Source organism: Salarias fasciatus, chromosome 18, assembly GCF_902148845.1.
Source record: "Salarias fasciatus chromosome 18, fSalaFa1.1, whole genome shotgun sequence".
In the NCBI taxonomy this organism is placed as follows: domain Eukaryota; kingdom Metazoa; phylum Chordata; class Actinopteri; order Blenniiformes; family Blenniidae; genus Salarias; species Salarias fasciatus.
The window spans coordinates 23497259-23517195 of record NC_043762.1 but is presented as its reverse complement, the minus strand read 5'-3'; the positions used below and the strand labels follow the sequence as shown (position 1 = coordinate 23517195).

Below are 19937 nucleotides of genomic sequence, written 5' to 3'. Positions count from 1 at the left end.
CAGCCCGTTCATGAAAGAGCTGCAACAGGTTGAGGTGAGGCTGATAAGCTGCAGTTCCCCCTGTGTCCACTAGGCGTCAGTATGAAGCTGAACGCTGTTTGTGATCCTCCGGAAACAGTGAGAGAAGAAGCAGCTTTGGAGGCTGTTTGAAGCTGTGTTGTCGCGTGACTCGTTTCTCACAGAGGAAATATTTCATCTCGTGCAGCAACAATGAGTTCAGTTCAGGCTTTGAGAGAGTTTATCAAGCAACGACTAACTGCTGCTGCTGGAGAAATGTGAACAAACTGTGGTTCAGTAAGAAGTGGAAACCTCCAATCAAGTCTCACAGAGCAGGTTAGTAAAAGTGTGAATGAAGACAAGCAGGCAGGCAGAACCGGCTTGAATCCGACCCAGACGAGGACGCTCCACTGTCATCAGGCCCCAGAGAGGACACCGGGGTGGAGGAGCCAGGAGCCGAGCAGCAGATCAACGATTTGTGGGGGTAGCGAGCGGCAGCTGCGGAGCGGCAGCGAGCTTCGGAGACGGAGCCGGTGTATCGTGCTCCTGCTTGAGGAAGTGTGACGACTGGATACTGGAAGCGAAATCGAGGATGCTTGTCGGTAAGCGAACTAGCCGCCGCTAAGCTAACAACAGCTGATCGCTATCAAACAATCTGAGAAGCGTCTGTCCGAATGAGCCCGAAAACAGCTACGGAAGTAAACACTGCGGTCAAGCTCGCCTTCGCTCTGACAAACACAGTCAAGTCAGCCGACACATTGTTTAGCGGTGCGCACATATTCTACGCATTACGGTAAAAGTGAAACCGAGCATTGGGGAGAGAGGATTGCAAATCAAACGTCAAGTGCCACGGATCACGACTCGCCTTTCTCATAATTAATAGAAGACACATGAATACTGTTCATCAAAAACCAAACTGACCAACTCAGTAAATTAAATAGAGCTTGTGCTAATGCTGATTTTCGGTCAATCGGTCAAATGAACTGGGAGCTAAAATACTGTATTTCTCTTAAAAATACATTTTTTTGTAACATTTAAAGCTAAAACAAAGAGGTGTGTCTGAACCAGAAACTGTAGTAATGTGATTCACAAGTGATTTGACATCAATAGGTCGAATATTATGGGAACTATTGAGCTAAAATGCTGTATTTTTCATAAAAATATTCATAAAAATTATTGATAATGTTACAAGTTAAAACAAAGAGGTGTGCCTGAACCAGACAGTTTAATAATGTGATTCACAAACGATTTGGAGTCAATAGGTCAGATAACCTGGGAGCTATTGAGAAACAACTCAAATTTCTTTCATAAAAACATAATATCAAATATTAGGAACATTAACAGAGCAAGCAAAGAGGTGTGTCTGAAAGAAACACTACAGTAATGTGATTTCCAAGTGATTTGAAGTCAATAGGTCAATAACCTGGAAGCTACTGAGAAAAAAATATATATTTTTCATAAAATTAGGAATAAAAAGTTATGTTTGAGAAATGTTGGAATGGTTGGATTGAGTTTATCAGCCCATATCGATCAGACTTTAATTGACATAAACTGAAATATGACACTCCCTGGTTCTGAGCTACAAAGGTTCATCTGTTTTTGTTTTATTTGTCTTTGGTTGGTTGGATTATGTCTTTTTCAGGTGTGCATGTAAGTGTTCTATTTTTTTTTTTTTACGATTTTTAAACACCTGTTATGTATACCTTTTCTTTTATAAATCTGAAAAAAGTTTGTAATGTACGTTTGTAAGAAATTGTGTTTCTGTTGATGTATTTTTGGAATGAAAAGAGAATTTCAAAAAATTAGTCTAAAAAAATTAAGAACATTGCCAGAGCTAAAAAAACAAAAGAGGTGTGTCTGAACCAGACAATGAAGTAATGAGATTGAAAAGTGATTTGGAGTCAATAGGTTGCGTAATATGGGAGCTATTGAGCTAAAATACTGTATTTTTCATAAAAATATTAATAAAAATTATTAAAAGTGTTAAAGGGATACTTCAACATTTTGGAAAATTGGTCCATTTAGCACAATTCCTTAGTCATTTCGAACAACATACTTACTTTTCTTTGTGAGGGCGAGCTACTGTTTATTCAGAGGTGAGTCGGGGAAGGTTTTCGGGACGGACACAATGGAAGTGGGCAGTATTTTTGCTTCCCCTTGTCAAACTCATGAAATACACAATCCAACAACCCCAAAACACTTGGGTGGACACCTTGTAATCCGCACATTTACTACGCTGGGAAATATTAATGCAAAATTATGAGATTGAGTTGTTTTTGTGAAGATTGCTAAGACGGAACAACTTAGTAAACATGGTGTCTGGGCGTAGTGATTTCAAAAGAAAAAGTAGTTCCCAGTATTTGCTTCAATGTCGTAACGCTACAATATTATTTGTTGGTGTTCCACGGCGTAGTGAATGTGCGGAGACATGGATTTGCAAAGAGACGGAGATGGACTTTAAGTTGGATGAATATGGTTTTATACATGCTGACCGAAAAAAGAAAGGTGGAGCAGGAGGAGGAGTTGGATTATTTGTCGACATGAATCTGAAATTTAATGTTGTGGAGGACATGTCTATGGCAATCGAAAATCTGTTTGAGTGTCTTCCAATTGAGATTCAAAGAGAGAACAATAAAAACAATTTTCAGTTGCAAATTGCAATCATAGAATGTCAGGCTCTTGTATAGATCAATTTAGTGAGAAAATAGAAGAAAGGTTTTCTGGAAAATTAGCAAAAATCATAGTTGTGTGTGGAGACTTCAACATTGATTTCCTTAATCCAGATAGAAACAAGAAGATTGAGAATCATATTGATACAATATACAGATTAAATTTGGATCCTAAGATTACTCGACCCAGTCGAATAACATCTTGTCTTTCTGCATTAATTGACAATATTTTGACTAATGATATTCTTAATGATTCAAAAAGTGGACTGTTAGTATGTGGTAAGTGACCATTTACCAGCATTTACAGTCTTTGATAGCTGTTGCACATCTTAAGAGGAACAAACAAAATCAGTATAAGAATAAGAACAGGAATCAATAAATGCTTTCAAAAGTGACGTAACAACACACAAGTGGGAAGAGGTCTATAATAAAAGAAATGTGCATGATGCATGTGATGCGTTTATTAAAATATTTCAAATGTTGTGTGATTAGAAATTGTCCCTTAAGGAAACGATACAAAATTTTTTTAACAAAAAGGTCATCCTTGGATTACCTTGGACTATTAAGGGATTGCAGAATACCTGGAGAAAGAAGAATATGCTATATAAAAAAAAATCATGAAATCAAGAACTAAGGAAACTGAAAATAAATACAAAACATATAAAAACAACTAACATATATTGTCAGAACTGCAAAGAAATATTTATGTAAATTATTGAATAACAATAAAGATAATTTAATAGAATTATGGAAAATACTGAACAATGTAATAAATGAATCTAAAGGAAAGGTATGTTACCCCAAATATTTTACTGTGGAAGGAAAACAAAATGATGACATGATGGATGTGGCCAATTGCTTTAATGACTGTTTTAGTCAATATTGGAAGTGACCCAGCTGAAAAGATTCCAGATGTGGGGAGAGACACAGGCAATCATAATTTTATCGATCGAAATGTAAACTCAATGTTGTAGAAGCCCGTAACGTAATAGCGACCCATAACGTAATAAATTTGGCCTTTTTAAAATGTAATAGGCCCATAACGTAATAACTGACCAATAACGTAATAAAAGTCCTGAACCTGTAACGTAATAACTTTTGACCAATAACGCAATAACTTATTATTATTATTATTATTGGCCGGTTGTTACGTTGTGGGCCTGATGCAAAAAAAAAAACACCTTTCAAAATGTAATAACTGAGCCGATAACGTAATGTAATGGAAATTTTTATGTATTTGATGCATGTGATGGTTATCAACTTTAAGTAGACTTCCTTAGCAGACGCCCCCCCTGGACTCCTGACACCAAGCAAACCCAAATGGGGGGTTTCTTTCCTGTTTGTCCTGTTGCATTTTGAGCAGATGTGTCTCCCCCTGACCGGGTGTAATCTCTATTACCCCTTTCCCACTGCAACTAGCGGGTCGACCCGTGTCTGCGACCCGCTAACGATCGCCTTTTTAGACTCCTTTCCCACCGCCTGCAGACCCGCGTCTCACCTCCTGCTGGTGAGCTGCGTCGCTGCGTTTTCCCGCACTGATGGTGTCCCACATTGATGACATCATCAGCGCGACGGAGCAAAACGAAAGTAAACAATGCAGCGGAAAACAGTCCCTGTTACCTGTAGACAAATCTCCTCTTCCCCACGGATCAGGGGAAGCTCTCTGGTCTCGCTATCTTGCCATTGCTGGGTCATGTTGACGAAGGAAATCTCACTCTGTGTCCAGAAACAACAACTAGCGCGCTAACTTAGCCGCGCTGCGTCGACGTCATCATGTAAGTTCCCGGATGTGTCCCTCTCACTAAAAGCCGGTAGAAAGCTGACCCGGGAATTTACCGGGTCGAAGTCCCGGGTCAAACCTTTTCCCACTGCCATGACTTAGCGGGTTTAAACGGGTTTTTTAGCCAGTGGGAAAGGGGTATAAGAGGTGTCTGTGGTCTGTATGCTATTTTTCTCTGATGCATCAGCACCCACAGGGGGCTAAAGTGGGTTGGGTTGTTATAGATCCTGTTCCTTTGTCACTTCATATGTTAAAGGGGAACGGTCGTTTTTACAATCTGGACCTTATTTCACATTCGTCACAACAACATTTACTCACCCGTTTGACTTTCGTGTGATTTGCAGTTGGTTCGGAGATAATTAGATGCTCCCATATCCATATAACGGCAGCAGGCGGGGCACCGACATGCAGCCATTACAGAAGCTCTTTTCTCTTATGTTTGTTGTGGGGTGGTAGATACATGTAAATTTATTAAGTCAGCATCACTTAACGCTATTGGGAAGTCTGTAAACCGGCTAGATTGAGCAACTCTCCGGGAACTCTGAAGCGATGATGTCATCACACTGCGCCGTGGCGCACATTCATTCTGTTTGTTTACATGGAAGTAGCGTCTCTGCTCTGCAGTCAGACCACGGCATCTCGATCGGCTTTTTTAGTCAGTCAGAGTTTATTTTCAGCTGGTTGTAATTTTGGTACAATGGTTCCAGTGTGCATATATCCTGGCTGTGAAAGTAAAATGACCAGCTGGACGTCATTGAGCTCACAGGCTCCCACTTCGTGACCGGGATTTATTGAAGCTATGGCTAATAGCGCTCAACACGGAGCCCAGCATCAAAGTTCCAACTTTACCACATTTGGATTATCGGGTGTGGAGTGCCCACTTCACATCGGAGGACTTCTTCCCAGTTCAGGAAAGAAATGAAGGCCAGAAGATCCAGAGAATGAACCTCAAAAAGAATGCCATTCCAGCATCGCGCAGCCGCAGGAGGAGGACAGGTCGAGGTAACGTGATGCTAACGCTATTCATTTTTTTCTTTACTAATGTCTAGAGGCTGGGATGTTTACTGTTTAGTTCATTTGAGCAACAACAAAGGATGATACAAGTATATCTGTCAATGACAAGAGTTGTACATAAACAGTACAATATTATGTACACTGTTGCTCAAAAGGAGTAGGAACAAGTTTATAACATTCTAGCCAACTCTAGACATTAGTAAAGAAAAAAATGAATATTATTAGCATCACGTTACCTCGACCTGCTCTCTTCCTGCAGCCGCTGGAATGGCATTCTTTTTGAGGTTCATTCTCTGGATCTTCTGGCCTTCATTTCCTTCCTGAACTGGGAAGAAGTCCTCAGATGTGAAGTGGGCACTACACACCCGATAATCCAAATGTGGTTAAGTTGGAACTTTGATGCTGGGGTCCATGTTGAGCGCTATTAGCCATAGCTTCAATAAATCCCGGTCACGAAGTGGGAGCCTGTGAGCTCAATGACGTCCAGCTGGTCATTTTACTTTCACAGCCAGGATATATGCACACTGGAACCATTGTACCAAAGTTACAACCAGCTGAAAATAAACTCTGACTGACTAAAAAAGCCGATCGAGATGCCGTGGTCTGACTGCAGAGCAGAGACGCTACTTCCATGTAAACAAACAGAATGAATGTGCGCCACGGCGCAGTGTGATGACATCATCGCTTCAGAGTTCCCGGAGAGTTGCTCAATCTAGCCGGTTTACAGACTTCCCAATAGCGCTAAGTGATGCTGACTTAATAAATTTACATGTATCTACCACCCCACAACAAACATAAGAGAAAAGAGCGTCTGTAACGGCTGCATGTCGGTGCCCCGCCCGCTGCCGTTATATGGATATGGGAGCATCTAATTATCTCCGAACCAACTGCAAATCACACGAAAGTCAAACGGGTGAGTAAATGTTGTTGTGACGAATGTGAAATAAGGTCCAGATTGTAAAAACGACCGTTCCCCTTTAAATATGTGTCCCTTCCTGACTGAAGGCAGCCTCTAAGACATGTTAATGACATTAACATGTCATATTTTCTAAAAGAGAAGGAGTAGGGTATAATTTATGACATATACATGTGTGTCAGAAAGAGTGGAAACGATGCTTGAGCTGTTTAAAAAGACAAGAAGTGCTTTATTGCCACTCAGTCTGGGCTAACATGCTAACGTTACTGTGGTTTGTGCAGCTTTTAAGGCTGGATTCTACTTTGTGCCTGAACGTGAGGCACGGAACGTGCACGAGAGAAAGTGTGTGGCTTTGTTCCTCGTCATGTGTCTGTTCCCAAACTGCAGGGGGCAGTGTATCGCAAACACATGTAGCACAGTGCTAAATCAGAGTAGAAGAAGGAGCATTTCTTCTTCTACTGCTCAACATCAGTAACCTGGCAAAAGCCATATTGACATGTGCCGCAACAAGCTTCACATGTCAATCTGGGATTTCACTCGGCAAATCCGTTCGGGGGAGGAGGGACTTGCTGTAGAACTCTTTGCGTTCATTGGATGGAAGGACACAGTGCACCCGCCTAACCATGTTTGGTTTCAGCCAATCACTGCAAAGAAAAAATCTCTTGCTGATCGTTTTTCAAAGACGCAATAGAGGATTCATCCAAAACAGATTTAATCGCTGTCGGGACATCCATTTTTTTCACTAGCCATGCTAATATTATTAGCAGTCCGTCGCTTCCTGCTTCCGTCAAAGCTTCATGTCCTGCCCTAAACGACGCGTGATTGGGCCGACCGAAAAAAAGTCCGATCCCAAGCACATGGGCGCGAGCGGTACAAGATGAATTCTCGTGGTGTGTGAGAACAAATACTGCGAGAATTCAGCTTGCTGGCAAGGTTACAACATCAGCGGGTGATCCTGTGAATGGAGACTAGTGGAGGGAGGTGGTATAGCAGGACACAACAACTTGTTGCACATTGAGCGTCTGAGCAACGCACGAGCAACTGGGACTGCAAGTTTAGCTTGAAATGACTTGAAGTCCTTCTTCCTGACACCACAGGAATTTGTACCCTGACAGGAGAATGAGCTTAGAAAATGTCTGCTGAAGAGGAGAGAAGAACATACAGGACTGCAATGAATTAGAAATTCAACTGTTTCAATGCAAGTAACATTCTTGAACCAGAAGCATTTTTTGCGTGTCAAAAACTTTGACAAAGTAAATTAGATATCTAGAAATGGATTCAAAAATAACTTTTGTCTGTTGGATTTCTCCATGAGACATCAACTACAATCCATCTGGCTGAACATTCTCATGAAGTAGTTGGTAAATTTTAAATTTGATTGCTTCCTTTTGTTTTTCTGGGATATTTTCCAGCATGTCAGCAACAGCAGAGCCAAATCTTGTGTTTTCAGTCTCCCTGTTGGTGACTTTCTCCATGTCTGTGTTTTTCGTCTCTTCCGAATCAAATCTTCAGTCCTCCTCCTCTTCAGCTCTGCTGTTTTTGATGTGCATTGCACATATTTTCTGAAGAATTTGGAGGTGTGTGAAGCATAATTTTCCTGTGGTGAACGGCCATGTGAGGAGCCATGGCTGCCAAAATTCCATAATTTATCTGCATGAAGCTACACAACCCTCACAGACGGGTCAAGCATAAATCAAGCTTGACGGTTCGTGTTTATAATAGAGACATTCTGGAAAATCTTCTGGAACTGGCTCAGGGTTATTAGTGTGAGAATAAAGTCTATTTACATGGAACACTGTCCATCTCCTGAATTGTTGTTCACCTTCATCACTTCACTCTGAAGCTGATGCTGCATCCAGACAGTTTCCTCATTTATTCTTTAAAGCCCACTATTGTCAGTTTTCTTGAAATGAGCAGACCTTTTTGTTGGTAAACGTTTGTATTTTAAATGCAGTCTGTCGTGTCTCATCCATCCATCAGTGACTTTTGTCTTGTTTCCCTCCAGAGAATCCACAGCAACACATTGGTAAGCAGAAGATGAGCTCCAGTGCAGAGCAGGAGGAACATGAAGCTCCACACATGAAAGAGGAGGAAGAGATTGTTGAGGTGACTGTTCCTGATGGTGAAAGTGACAATTCCCACCACTGTTTGAGAGACTTCAGCAGCCAGAGACGAACTGCTGCTGCTGTGGAAATATTCAGCGTGTTTGAAGAAACTGTGGTCCAGTACGAGATGGAGATTGATGGTCAGCGCAGACACAGAACAGGTATGGAAACATGTGAATGAACACATGAATGTGACTGGTGGAGGATCTCCATGGTTCTGGCTGTGTTTGGTTTATCCACCACAGACAGAAGCAAAGTTTGTAGCTGTTGTGTTTTCAGTCTCTTTATTCCCTAGACTGATAACCAGAGGTGGGAGTTTGGAGCCTGATCAAGTCATCTCCATGCCATGTTTTTGCTCTGACCATGTATCACACCAGGTGAATCTAATCAACCCTGCTCCTCAGCTTGTCTGTGGTACATGGTGAGGGCAAAAACATGGCATGGAAATTACTTGATCAGGCTTCAATCTCCCACCTCTGCTGATAACTCCAAACCATAGATCGTTAATACAATGGATGGACCTCACGTGACGTCAACCATAGCTTTCCCAAAATCCTGTTCTGAAGACTTCAAGTCCACCAGGAGGTCTCCACATTGAAAATTTGAAACCGGATGTAAATGTGATTGGTCCAGTCTGTCAGGTGACTGCATCACGTGGACAGAGGAGGCGCTGTGATAGGGCGATTTAGGCAAAACTTTAACTCGTAATATAACATCAACAAATGATTTATGTGAAAATCAGAGTCTGGTGAAGCCAGCTCGGTTATAGAAACTATTCACAGAGACCAAAACATGTTCTGAAACCGTGCGCTTTATATGTTTATTTGCACTCTGAAAATCTGCATTTTTGAATGGGTTCCAATGAGACCGGGGCTTTTTTGAAAGCAGCATCATCGCCCCCTGCTGAATTTTCCATGGAATTACAGCTCTTTTGCACTCCCCCATCATCTTTATGTTTTATGAGCAGAGGTTGGCGCTTGCTCCAAACGCAGCCACTCTTCTTCTCCACCAGACACCACCAGACATTCGTCTCGGGGGGGGGGGGCATATCAAGTGTATGGGGGGGCACAAATGTGTCTTCAGCGGGGGAGGGGGGCGTGCTCGTGCTAATATATTTGGGGGATTTAGTTTGAAGGGGCACAACATTTATTTGAGGGGGCCAGGCCCCCTATTGCCCCTGCGTAGACCCGGCCCTGGGTTACTGTATCATTAAAAATCGAAGGCGCTGTTCATGCTGTTGAAATAGCTAATCCACCATTGTGGTGCAGAATATCAGTAGTTCAGTCTTTCAAAATATTTCAAAGGCGCTGTTCATGGTGGTGAATTAGCCAAACCACAGATTTGGTAAAAATTGTCAGTTTTAATTCATTGATTCCAATTCAAATTTGCTGTCCATGGTGCTGATATAGACAACTGGCTGTTCTGGTAAAGATTAATATTAATTCATTGTTTACAGATAAATCCAAGGCGCTGCCCATGGTGCTGAAATAGCCAATAGGACTCAAAGGACACGTGATATCTCACAATGCATTGTGGGCAATGCCGGCGGTGTGCGGTAACGTCTGTTTACGCCAGCTACAGCCAAGACGCTGCGCTCGTGTTGCTCTTTTAATTTTGTTTGGCGAGCTTCTACAAATACAAACATGGTGCAGTCGTGCTGTGTCATTAACTGCCACAGTCATTCTCACGATCGCTCCAGTAAAAAATGAACGAAGGGATGACGTCTGTCTCATTTCCAACCTGGAAGCAGCGGCGGACCTCGGATATGTGAGCTAACAGAGACGCTGAATGGCCTGGAGAGCAGCTGTCAGACGACCAAACATCTCATTCAACGCCACCGCCGACACATGTTGGACTGTTCACGACATCTTCAGATGGTGAGTTCTGTTATATTACTGGCGTGTTGCGGTGTTAGCAGTGTTAGCTGGTTGCTAGCGTTAGCCACGGACACAGCCTCAGGGCAGTTAAAGCAAACACTGTCTCTTTCCTCCACTTCCTTATCGATTACTTTTGAATTTATATCATAATTGTCCTCAGTCATAGGAGATTGACTTTGACAGTACATTGCAACTGACCTCATTTTAAAAGTCATAATGGGCTTGTTTGTTTTTTTTCAGGGAGACCTGCTTATGAAGTGAATGAAACTCATCCAGACTGCGCACCTGTCATTACATCTCTACACACGGAGGTGAAAGCTGCGGATTACCAAAGATTCCAACGGAGAAAAAGGAGGCAACTGCTGCACCTGCACCTCACACACCAGATGTGTGTGAGGTGCTCCACAACAGAACGCTCCACAACAGAAGGACATTGTGGAGAATGAGCAGTGTGTCCCTTATAAACATGTGAATGGTGAAATTAGGTCCATGGTGAGATGAACCGATTTTGTTTATCTGGATTATATGTGACCAACTTCTGTTTTTTTGCAAATAAAATTGACTGCTAACATTCTTCCTCTGCTTAATTCTAATATTTATCCTTAACATTTTATTCTGTCAGGACAGTTAAACCTCCTCAGCTGTTACTGCTCATATGGTGACAAAACCCAGCCTCGACTCCAATAAGTTAATAATACTGCTGTGAAATTAAATATTATAGCTCAGTAGCTATTTATGAAACTTCATTTTAATGGGAAATCCTCTGAGACTGCGCCATTTACCCATGCAATAATGTCAGACCATTCTTTGTTTCAAAGTCTTTTCTGTTTATTGCCAACCTTGTGGAGTGCAACGACACTGTTAAAGTTACAGTTACAGTTCTAATAAGGTGCAAAAGTCTTTGTGCAAACAAATATCACTGCAACTATATAAAGTTAGATTGTGCATAAACAAATAACACTCCAAATAAAATGAAGGAAAACAATGTGCACCTTGCAGTCCACCGGAGTCCACAAACTAAGTCACAAAACTTTGCAGCTGTCACAAAGATTTGAGTCTGTCTGGCTGTAGTGTTTCTGTGTCTGGCTGTAGTATTTCTGTGTCTTCTTCAAGACAAAATGCCGTCACTGAAGTCCAGACTGTAGTTTGTGCCCTGACAAGCCTGTAGCGCTGTGCTGTTGCTATGATTTTCTTTTTTTTTTTTTTTCCTGCGACGCTTTGATGGACATTTCACTTCGAGGCAGCCTTTTCCGCAACAGGAACGGTAAGTGAGCCCAACCGGGTTCTGAACTGGGTCCAGCTTGTCTCGGTACAGTCCGTCGCCTTTCTGTTTCGGTCCATTTTTCCTCGTATTTACTTCTGTCGGGTCATGTTTGGTCGTCTGACAGCTGCTCTCCGGGCCATTCAGCGTCTCTGTTAGCTCACATATCTGAGGTCCGCCGCTGCTTCCAGGTTGGGAATGAGACAGACGTCATCCCTTCGTTCTTTTTTTACTGGAGCGATCGTGAGAATGACTGTGGCAGTTAATGACACAGCACGACTGCACCATGTTTGTATGAAACTCGCCAAACAAAATTAAAAGAGCAACACGAGCGCAGCGTCTTGACTGTAGCTGGCGTAAACCGACGTTACCGCACACCGCCGGCATTGCCCACAATGCATTGCCGTTTTTGCCACTGTTGACGTCATCCTTTCAAGCCCTATTGACTGTTGTGGTAAAGATTAATATTAATTCATTGTTTACAGATAAATCCAAGGCACTGTCCATGGTGCTGAAATAGCTAATCCGCTGTTGTGGTGCAGAATGTTAGTGGGTCACTCTTTCATGATGACTCCAAGGCACTGTCCATGTTGCTGAAATAGCCAATCTACCGTTTTGGTTAGGATCAAAAGTGGGTCTCTATTCATTGAGGAATTCCAATTTGCTGTCCATGGTCCTGTTATAGCCAGTTGAGTGTTGTGGTAAATATTAATGTTAAAGCAGAAATATGCAACTTTTTTACCTCAATAAATGTGTTTCAGAATCCCTGTGGGGGTAAACAAAAGACTTGTCACGGTGATCTGCCGGTCCCTTCACTCCCCCCGGGGTCTGTGTCCTGAAAACAGCACTTGCAACTTTCAGAGGAGCGGACCCGACTACATCTCGTGAGAACAAACCTGCTTTACGGCACTCATACATGATTACAAGTATAAAAGCTGTTGGACTGCGATATCTGTCGTTGTGTTGCAATAGACGATCTTTGCATGATGTGTTGATTGGTTCTAATTTCCGTTTGGTAACTGAAAAATAAAGAGGAGTGGCACCTCCTCTAGTCAAAGTGAGCTCGAATGAGTTCGCTGCACTGAGCATCTCCGAGTGTGTTTGTTTTCCAATAAGTTTGAGTGTGCGAGGCAGGCATGTCTACGACAGAGGGAGCAACTGGGGGAAGTTCACGGGCAGCGCGAGGAACTGCTGCTGCAGAAGATTTAATAAAAAGCACGTAAAACAAACATGAAACCCTCGCTAGCATTAGCAACGCCACCCTTAGGTGCTCACGGATGGCAGAACCTAAAAGACAGAAAAAAACTTTGTCTAACGAGTGGAAAAAAATGAAACGGGAGTGGGACACTCTCTGCACGCGGGGGTGGGGGAGGGGGGGTGATGCGGAGGATGTTTACGACAGTGAGCTTTCACAGGAGACCACTAGGGGGAGTGCTAAAGCAAATCTTGCATAGTTCTGCTTTAAGTCTCTGTTTACAGAGACTGCCCATGGTGATGAAACAGCCAATCCACCATTGTGATGCAGAATATCAGTAGTTCGCTCTTACATGATGATTCCAAGGCGCTGTTTATGATGCGGAAATAGCCAATCCACCATTGACGTGCAGATTAGCAGTTGGTCACTTTATTGGTAAAAATCCAAGACGCTGTCCATGGTGCTGAAATAGCTGATCCACCATAGTGATGCAGAATATCAGTAGTTCGCTCTTTCATGATGATTCCAAGGCACTGTCCATGGTGCTGAAATACCGAAACCCAGCGTTTTGGTAAAGATTAACAGTGGGTCTCTATTCATTGATGAATTCCAATTTGCTGTCCATGCTGCTGATATAGCCAATTGACTGTTGTGGTGAGGTTTAACAATGAGTCACAGTTTACCAATAAATCCAAGGCGCTGTCCATTGTGCTGAAATAGCCAATCCACCATAGTGATGCAGAATATCAGTAGTTCACTCTTTCATGTTGATTCCAAGGCACTGCCCATGGTCCCGAAATACCGAAACCCAGCGTTTTGGTAAAGATTAAAGGTGCATTAAGGAGTTTGCACGTTTTATGTGAAACAGCGCCCCCTGCAGGCCTTGGGCGTAATGCAGCTTAGTGAAAAACTCGTCCCTGTGACTTGGGTGCATGGAAGAGGGGAACTCCTTCTTCACTCATTTAGTAGTGCTCAAGTAAAATTTAAGTTTCTTTTACCTGGTGGAGTCTGTGCTGGAGCTGTGGCAGTGCCAGAAGCCAGTCTTTTCTTACTTTCTGGAAGCTCCTGCTTGGTTGTTGCTCACTAAGCATGTGGTGGAGTAATGGCGGACAAAATGAAACTTAACCAGCTGGAGTGCGCATTACGTCATTCCTTTCAAATTCTCCAAAAAGAAATTCTGGTGCCGGACCAGCACTGCAACTTTCAAGTGACAATTTAGCGTTGTTACAGGTACTTGTAATGAATATGTCAGGGCACATTGTACACATCATTAAAAATGTGTAACATATTTATGGTGGAAAATAAGTATTTTTAAGGTTGTAAAACTCCTTAATGCACCTTTAACAGTGGGTCTCTATTCATTGATGAATTCCAATTTGCTGTCCATGCTGCTGATATAGCCAATTGACTGTTGTGGTGAAGTTTAACAATGGGTCGCTGTTTACCAATAAATCCAAGGCGCTGTCCATGGTGCTGAAATAGCCACTCCACCATTGACATGCAGATTAGCAGTTGGTCAGTGTATCATTCAAAATCCAGGGCGCTGTCCATGGTGCTGAAACAGCCAATCCACCATTGTGATGCAGAATATCAGTAGTTCGCTCTTACATGATGATTCCAAGGTGCTGTCCATGGTGCTGAAATAGCCAATCCACCATTGATGTGCAGATTAGCAGTTGGTCAGTGTATTATTCAAAATCCAAGGCGCTGTCCATGGTGCTGAAACAGCCAATCCAACACAGTGATGCAGAATATCAGCAGTTCGCTCTTTCATGATGATTCCAAGGTGCTGTCCATGGTTCTGAAATAGCCAATCCACCATTGACGTGCAGAGTAGCAGTTGGTCACTGTTTTGGTAAAAATCCAAGATGCTGTTCATGGTGCTGAAATAGCTAATCCACCATTGTGGTGCAGAAAATCAGTGGGCCGCTCTTTCATGATGATTCCAAGACACTGTCCATGGTGCTAAAATACCCAAACCCACCATTTTGGTCAAGATTAACAGTGGGTCTCTATTCATTGATGAATTCCAATTGCTGTCCATGCTGCTGATATAGCCAATTGACTGTTTTGGTGAAGTTTAACAGTGGGTTGCTGTTTACCAATAAATCCAAGGCGCTATCCTTGGTGCTGAAATAGCCAATCCACCATTGACGTGCAGAGTAGCAGTTGGTCACTGCAGACGAGTCGCCAGACATTTGGCTCATGGGGGGCATATCAAGTGTATGGGGGGGCACAAACGTGCGTTCAGTCGGGGGGGTCCGCATGTAGCGTCGGAGCGAAGATGGTGCGGTGCGTGCTCGTGCTAATATATTTTGGGGGATTTAGTTTGAGGGGGCATAACATTTATTTGAGGGGCCGAGGCCCTCTCTTGCCCCTGCGTAGACCCGGCCCTGTTCTCTACTCTCTTCTTCAACTTGACCACACAGCGCCCCCTCTGGTGTTGAAGTGTAATTCCAGCAACACCACAGCATTACACTGAAGTAAACACATCATCTCCTTTTTCCCCCCAGAGGAAATATGTTGGGCTTAAAGATATCTATGTCTGGTAGCTCTGTGTGTTCAACCACCTACCCCGTTCTATATATGCCGAGCACCTGGCCAGAAGGCGGTAGGTACCATTTTTAAGATCTTTGATATGACTCGGCCGGGATGTGAACCCACGACCTCCGCGAGGCAGATGCTTTAACGCTAGGCCATCACTCCAGTATCTTCTTACTTGTCTTTTTTTAAGAGCAAAAAACTTCAAGCTGGAAGCTAATGATGGTTCTATCAGAGCAACCACAGGCTGCCATTTACTTGTGATCCGATGAACCGACGAATGGCAAAAATAATTGACTTGTTGATGATCAAAATCATCATTTATGAAATTCCTGTTCTTATTATCTTGTACTTTTTGTCCCTTCCAGAGCTCTCACAGAACCATGACTGTAAAGAGGAGCAGCTCTTTAAACAGGAACCAAGCTGCTGTCGAGAGCAGGGAGAACCAGAACCTCCACAGATCAAAGAGGAACCAGAAAAACCAGAACCTCCACAGATCAAAGAGGAACCAGAAGAACCAGAACCTCCACAGATCAAAGAGGAACCAGAAGAACCAGAACCTCCACAGATCAAAGAGGAACCAGAAGAACCAGAACCTCCACAGATCAAAGAGGAACCAGAGGAACCAGAACCTCCACAGATCAAAGAGGAACCAGAGGAACCAGAACCTCCACAGACTGATGAACTGGGTATCAGCCAGGAAGCAGAGCAGCTTCCACTGAAGTTTGAAAATATTGAGGAGCAAAATTACCTGAGTGAACCAGAAGAAGTACCGGACACTAATCAGTTCCTCTTTTGTGACTCTGAAGTCCACGATGTGAAGAAACATCAAAACATAGAATCAACGATGACTACAAAGCTTAAAAAAAAAATCTACATATTTCATAGTGAGCCTGTGGAAAACTTTCCTGTGTCAGAGAAGCAGGCTGAATGTGAAAAGCTTCTTTGTGAGGAAACAACTACTGACACTGTCCTTAAAAAACGTAAAAAATGTCACAACTTAGAAACTGTCACTGATAAGAAAGTTTGTGAAATCTTTTGTGAAAGTTTCAACCAAAAGAATGATTTGTTGGTCCACAAGAAAACTCAAACAGGTGAGAAGCCTTATTCCTGTGAAACATGTGGGAAAAATTTCAGGAAGCAAAACTATTTGTTGGTCCACATGAGAACTCACACAGGTGAGAAGCCATATTCTTGTGAAACATGTGGGAAAAAATTTCAGTCAAGGGAGTCATTTATTGACCCACAAGAAGACTCACACAGGTGAGAAGCCACATTCTTGTGAAGCATGTGGGAAACGTTTCAGTCGTTGGAGTAATTTTTTGGACCACATGAGAATTCACACAGGTGAGAAGCCATATTCTTGTGAAACATGTGGAAAATGTTTCAGTTACCAGACTCATAAGTCGCGCCACATGAGAACTCACACAGGTGAGAAGCCATTTTCTTGTGAAACATGTGGAAAATGTTTCAGTCGTCAAAGCAATAAGTTGGTCCACATGAGAACTCACACTGGTGAGAAGCTGTATTCTTGTGAAACATGTGGAAAGTGTTTCAGGGATGAGAGTTATAAGTTGGTCCACATGAGAATTCACACTGGTGAGAAACCATATTCTTGTGAGACATGTGGAAAAAGTTTCAGTAACCCCTCTGGTTTGAGAGAACACAAGAAAACTCACACGGGTGAGAAACCGCATTCCTGTGAAACATGTGGGAGATGTTTCAGTCGTCGGACTGATTTACTGATCCATATGAGAATTCACACAGGTGAGAAGCCGTATTCTTGTGAAACATGTGGAAAAAGTTTCAGTAACCCCTCTACTTTTAGACTACACATTAGAACTCATACAGGTGAGAAGCCATATTCTTGTGAAACATGTGGGAAATGTTTCACCAGACAGAGTAATAAGTCGATCCACATGAGAACTCACACTGATTCACACTATTCTTGTTAGACTCAGGAAAAGTTTCAGTGACCAGTCTTTTAGAATACACTAGAAAACTCAGACGGATGAGAAGCCGCATTCCTGTGAAACATGTGGACGTTTCCTCCTCCTTCGTGATTTTTTTACGCTATATGAGAACTCACACAGGTAAGTTGCTGCATTTTTATCAGAAATGTGAGAATCAATTTCATCATAGTTTATTGTCCTGCCACAATACATGAAAGACTCGTTGGGAGGTGTCATTCATGAAGTTTAGCTTGAGCCCAAAATCACAATGTATCATCCGGTCCAAAGGAAAATTTAGTCTCACTCCAAATGTTGTTATACCTATGTTAGTTCACAGCATATTTATGTTGTCATTTCAGAAAAGCACCTCAAATTTGGTTACATTGCTACATTTAATCTGTCCAGTCTTTCCTATGGGCATGACCTTAGATCAAATGAGTGTCGTCCCTCCGCCTGACTCCAATGAAAAACATGGCCGACATTGGAAATTGCTGTTTTTAAGATACTTTGTGGCTTTGGCTTCATTTTGATGACTTTTACCTCCATTTGGTTTATCTACATGATCTGTAGTTTATTTGTTTTGACATACTTCCTTTCAGCTCGATCAACAACACTGTGGCAATGCTGTGATTTTAGTTGATTTTGCGTCATGGGCTGAAACCGATTTTACAGTCGATACAGAGCAGATCTGGAGCTCCACAGGTTTGCCATTCCCACCAGATGCAGTTGCGGAGTGCAAGAGGGAACTGAGGACTGGCATCCGGTCATCTGTAGCATGGTGATTCCGTCATCTTCCGTCCAAGCCTTTGTGTGTCGACTGGTGTATCCAGAGGAGACTCGCTGTCAGATCATTTTTCACTCAAGTTTCAGGCGCATCAAACTTCAGGATGAGTTTGGATCGATACAGGAAGCGGTACTGAAACTCAACATTACCAGTTTTCGGTACTTTGGTGTGTGTTTATGTAGTAATAAATTTTCATTTATTGCTGGCAGCAGATGAGTCGCTAACAGATGCTGTGCTAGCATGCTAACTGTGTCTGAATCTGTTTAAAATGCTGCACTCCTCAGCCTTGAGAAAAATCTTGTTCTTAACCAGGAGCTTCCTCAGATTAGAAGTATTCCTGCTGCAGCGACCATAATCTGTATCACATTTTGAAAAGTGGAGCCATGATTTGGATCGCGTCCTATCAGCCATGCTGCTGTGTTTACTGAAGACTCGGCAACTAACGTCGTTACGTTCTTGTGTGTGGAATGCTGTGTTCATGTCCAAATTCAGTCAGTACTGATAAAAATACTGAATTCGGTCCCCATCCCTTGTCAAGCCGCAAGTACAGTGCATCCAGTGGAAAACCTTCAGCTTGTTAATCCATTTAATGTTCAATCTTTTGTTTTTCTCTGTGTCTCTCTGACATATTGTTTTGATCAAAATCACAAGAAATCACTATTTCCATGAAATTCTGAAACATTTTATTGTGAAGAAATCAGACCTTTTTGTTAACTTGTGTGTTATATTGTGAATGAAATTAAAATGAAGTTTTGGAGAAATTCAAACATTTCACATTGTTTTATTCACATTTTGAGCATTTTCATAACCTCTTTGAAACTGTCAATAAATTACAAAATATATTTATCATCAGTGCAAGTTCTTTATTTTTAAATGAACATTAATGTTTCTTGTGATTTTACCTCTGAGTCTAATCTGGAACTCCTCCAACCACAGCAGTGGAACTGCTGTTTTGCCAAATCATCAATGAACGATGTTGTGGATGGACTTCAGATACTATTTGAGTTTCTCACTTTAACAGTGATCAGTTTGTGATTCCCCAAACGATTCCTGGCATCTTTCTGGAGAATTTACTTCTGGTGAGAAATTCCAGGTATTGTGTCTCATTCAAAGCATTTGATTAAATGTTTATGTCTCATTTATGATGATGATTGAATTGAGAGTTGTAAAACACAGGACAGTCCATTCACGAAAGAGCTACAACTGTTTGAGGTGAGGCTGATAAGCTGCAGTTCCCTCTGTGTCCACTAGGTGTCAGTATGAAGCTGAACGCTGTTTGTGATCCTCCGGAAACAGTGAGAGAAGAAGCAGCTTTGGAGGCTGTTTGAAGCTGTGTTGTCGCGTGACTCGTTTCTCACAGAGGAAATATTTCATCTCGTGCAGCAACAATGAGTTCAGTTCAGGCTTTGAGAGAGTTTATCAAGCAACGACTAACTGCTGCTGCTGGAGAAATGTGAACAAACTGTGGTTCAGTAAGAAGTGGAAACCTCCAATCAAGTCTCACAGAACAGGTTAGTAAAAGTGTGAATGAAGACATGAATGTGAGTGGTGGAGGATTGTTCCATTTGTTTAGAAGCCAGCAGACAGAAATGAGGCTGCAGCTGCAGTTGTTGTTGAAAGTGAAACAACAGGAGTGATTTGAAAGCAGAAAGCTTCAGCATTAAACAGCATGTGTGTCAGAAAGAGTGGAAACGGTGCTTGAGCTGTTTGAAAACAGAAGAAGTGATTTATTGCCACTCAGTCTGGGCTAACATGCTAACGTTACTGTGGTTTGTGCAGCTTTTAAGGCTGGATTCTACTTTGTGCGTGAACGTGAGGCGCGGAACGTGCACGAGAGAAGCTGTGT

General features: G+C 42.4%; 1 pseudogene; it reads left to right on the top strand.

Moving 5' to 3' along the window:
- The first annotated feature begins 151 nt into the window (after positions 1–151).
- LOC115404979 (zinc finger protein 2 homolog) lies at positions 152–18852 on the top strand (annotated as a pseudogene).
- Positions 18853–19937: the final 1085 nt, after the last annotated feature.